Below are 4,803 nucleotides of genomic sequence, written 5' to 3'. Positions count from 1 at the left end.
TTTTTGGTGTGGTTTATGGAAGGGTGGTTCTAAATTTTGAATTTTGAGTAATGCAAATTTACGAGTTTTGACTTAATGATCATGAAGGTATTGAGATAGTTCTAATGGTTTCTATGATGATTGATTTAATAACTGGTAATAATTCACAGTAAATTAATATTTCTATGACATTTTGTTATAATTTAAAGTTATTTTTGCAGGTTTTGGATTTATTATCTATAATTCATTTTAAAAAGAGTATATTTTTTTATCAAATTAATATTTCAGGTCATAAAATTTAATGATAAATATTATGAGTTAGTTTATTTTGAAAAAACTAATTTTGCTAATGATTTATTAATATTTTATTTATGTGTATGTCATATTAACTTTATATTTGGCTTCCAAATTAAAATTGACAATAAAAACCTCTTACCTATGTGTTTATAAAATAATAATAATTTCAGTCATATCCATTTGTAATTAGACATACCATGATCCACCCTTTCTTAGCTGCACACAATACAAAAATCACAGAATGAGTACTCCTCGAATTCAGTCTGGTGCAAAAAGAATAACAACCATTCTTCAGCATTGGACCAAAGCATCTATCTAATAACTTTGCAAATCTTCGTATTAAAAACTGTGACTAATAAATAGGAGGTGTCACAATCCTAGAAATCTTTAACTAACTAAAATTGAAGTAATAAAAAAAACACTCAGTGAAAAGATCAGATGGCACCATTGGAAGAACACATCATGACGGTAATTTTTTAATGATCTTATTGAAAAATTGACTGATGGAGACATTACAAAAATCAAATTGGGAAGAAGGTAAAGCAGAAATCATAACTAGTGTGAGTTTTATTAAATGTCTGTATGCTTTATATGGAATGCTTCTCATTTTTTAAATCAATTTTTAGAAAGTGACATGGCATTAATATTGGTTGTTTCAATGAATCGTGGTAGCATATTCGTTCTATGAAAAGTTTGCATTTACCACGGGGTTTCTCTAGGGAGCAATATCATACCACGTGGGATCATATTGGGGGATATATATTGATGAAAAAATGACATAATATTGGGGGATATACAAGGGTTAAAGGGTTTTTATATTGGAAAATATAAAAAATGGAGCTTAAAGTTAATGAAAAAAGATAAAGGGGTATAAAAATGTTAATGAAAAATGGATACCTACAATATCTAGTGAAAGTAGGGGTTTTTTAGATTGGGAAGTTGTGTTGGCTTAATATTGGTAGGGGGTTAAATAATGTGATTTTTATAGAGATTTTCCAATATGTAGTCAAATTAAAGGTATTGTTTAATATGCCATGAACGCACGTGATATGTCTAAAGTTCACTAAGTGAATCCCTCGTGGAAATTACCATCTCAATATTGGTTATTTGGATAAATCATGGTAGCATTTGCATTTAGATTTAATATCTTCTTGCTCGTTTCATAGGATCAAAGTTATGAATATTAATTGTTATGGAGATTTTTTCATTAATGGTTGTTTTATATAATATAATATTTAGTTTTTATGGAACTTTTTATTTAATTACAAGGGTTATTTGGGTTTTATGGAATTTTTATTTAATTATAAAGGTTGTTTAGCTTTTATTTGGTTAAATGTATTTGCACAAAAAAACTAATAGGTAGCATTGGTGTTTGGGATTCTCTCATATCCACATTTTACGAGTTTTATTGATGTCAAATTAATAATAGTAATTCAAATAATTTCTAATAAAGGGATCAAGGATACTTCCAACAAGAAGAATCTCCCTGAAAATTTGAGATTAATACAAGGATGCGAGGAAAAACATGCAAGGAAAAATAGAGCATGCAAGGAAAAACAGAGCAATAATACAGTGAAAGAGACTAGCATAAATAAACTACATGGATGGCAAAGCCGTGTAGATGAACATGTCTCATTAATGGCAATGGGATTTGGATTGGTGATTGGATTCAGTGGAGTTGTAATTGTGATGATATTGTGGGATAATGCTAGACATTGGGTGATGCCCCTCAAAACAAAACCATTTTATAGAGTGTATAAATTCCCTAAATAACCTCAAAATATATTCCGTCTCCATATCCTTATCCTTAAGTTTGTACAGACTTGAAAAAAAAATTAGTTAGTACTGATATCTATATCATTGTAATTTATATGCTTCGGTTAATATTGATATTTGTATTAGTCAAATTATATGTTTAAAAAATCCCTTGTTTGTGTTGCCTTCCCAATTTGAGTTCTACTAATATTACCTACATTTACATTTAGTGATTTGCCTAAATGTGAGAACATTTTTATCACCTAAATTAATGTGAGATCATATTTTTCATCACATTCTTTTATCAGTTGAGTGTAGTTATAAAAGTATTACAGTTTTGTCTACATTTCTTTCTATTTTGCCTCACTTTTTGGTGTGGTTTACGGAAGGGTGGTTCTAAATTTTGAACTTTGAGTAATGCCAATTTATGATTTTTGACTTAATGATCATGAAGGTATTGAGATAGTTCCGATGGTTTCTATGATGGTTGATTTAATAACAAGTAATAATTCACAGTAAATTAATATTTCTATGACATTTTGTTATAATTTAAAGTTATTTTTGTACGTTTTGGATTTAGTATCTATAATTCATTTTAAAAAGAGTTCATATTTTTTTATCAAATTAATATCTCAGGTCATAAAATTTAATGATAAATATTATGTGTTAGTTTATTTTGAAAGAAACTAATTTTGCTAATAATTTATTAATATTTTATTTATGTGTATGTCATATTAACTGTATATTTGGCTTCCAAATTAAAATTGATAATAAAAACCTGTTACCTATGTGTTTATAAAATAAAAATAATTTCAGTCATATCCATTTGTACTTCAGACATACCATGATCCACCCTTTGCTCAGCTGCACACAGTACAAAAATCACAGAATGAGTGCTCCTCGAATTCAGTCTGGTGCAAAAAGAATAACAACCATTCTTCAGCATTGGACCAAATTCAGTAAATGGAACCAATATTGCCTCTATCTTATAACTTTGCAAGTCATCCTATTAAAAAACGTATCAAATAAATAGGACGTATCACAATCCTAGAAATCTTTAACTAACTAAAACTGAAGTAATAAAAGAAAAACTCAGTGAAAAGATCAGATGGCATCAACCCACCATTGGAAGAACATCATGACAGTAATCTTTTAATGATCTTATTGAAAATTTCACTAATGGAGACATTGCATAAATCAAATTGGGAAGAAGGTAAAGCTGAAATCATAACTAGTGTGAGTTTTATTAAAAATGTTTGTGTGCTTTATATAGAATGCTTCTCATTTTTTTAATCAATTTCTAGAAAGTGAGATGGCATCAATATTGGTTGTTTCGATGAATCATGGTAGCATATTTGTCCTCTGAAAAGTTTGCATTTACCATGGGGCTTCTCTAGGGAGAAATATCATACCGCGTGGGTTCATATTGGGGGATATATATTGAAGAAAAAATGACATAATATATTGGGGGATATACAAGGCTCAAAGGGTTTTTATATTGGAAAATATAAAAAATGGAGCTCAAAGTTAATGAAAAAATATAAAGGAGTATAAGAATGTTAATGAAAAATGGATACCTACAATATCTAGTGCAAGTAGGGTTTTTTTAAATTGAGAAGTTGTATTGGGTTGATATTGGTAGGGGGGTAAATAATGTGATTTTTATAGGGATTTTCCAATATGTAGTTAAATTAAATGTATTGTTTAATATGCCATGAACGCACGTGATATGTCTAAGGTTCACTGAGTGAATCCCCCATCGCATTTACCATCTCAATATTGGTTGTTTGGATGAATCATGGTTCATAGTCAAAGGGTTTTTATATTGGAAAATATAAAAAATGGAGCTCAAAGTTAATGAAAAAATATAAAGGAGTATAAGAATGTTAATGAAAAATGGATACCTACAATATCTAGTGCAAGTAGGGGTTTATTAAATTGGGAAGTTGTATTGGGTTGATATTGGTAGGGGGGTAAATAATGTGATTTTTATAGGGATTTTCCAATATGTAGTTAAATTAAATGTATTGTTTAATATGCCATGAACGCACATGATATGTCTAAGGTTCACTGAGTGAATCCCCCGTCGCATTTACCATCTCAATATTGGTTGTTTGGATGAATCATGGTAGCATGTTCATCCTCTAAAAAGTTTGCATTTAGATTTAAGATCTTCTTGCTCATTTCATAGGATCAAAGTTATGAATATTAATTGTTATGGAGCTTTTTCATTAATGGTTGTTTTATATAATATAATATTTAGTTTTTATGGAACTTTTTATTTAATTATAAGGGTTATTTGGGTTTTATGGAATTTTTATTTAATTATAAAGGTTGTTTAGCTTTTATTTGGTTAAATGTATTTGCACAAAAAAAACTAATTGGTAGCATTGGTGTTTGGGATTCTCTCATCTCCACATTCTACGAGTTTTATTGATGTCAAATTAATAATATTAATTCAAATAATTTCTAATAAAGGGATCAAGGATACTTCCAACAAGAATAGTCTCCTTGAAAATATGAGACTATCAGAATCTTGGTCCAAATTTCCTGAGAAACTCTCTTTTTATGATTACATTGGTAATAATCCAACTAAGGGGGTTATTTGTACCATGTGCGATGGACAATGGAGATGGAATAGTTGTTGGTTGGTTAGGACAACCTATCTTCAAAGATAAGGAGGGAAATGAAATTTTTGTATGTCTTATGCCTGTTTTTTTCGAAACATTTCCAGTAGTTCTAGTAGACAAAGAAGGAATTGTGAAAGCTGAT

The sequence above is a fragment of the Pinus tabuliformis genome, chromosome 2_2 (genome assembly GCF_031772625.1).
Source record: "Pinus tabuliformis cultivar Carrire ecotype Pingquan chromosome 2_2, CPIR1, whole genome shotgun sequence".
Classification (NCBI taxonomy): Eukaryota; Viridiplantae; Streptophyta; class Pinopsida; order Pinales; family Pinaceae; genus Pinus; species Pinus tabuliformis.
This window is presented reverse-complemented; position numbering follows the sequence as displayed.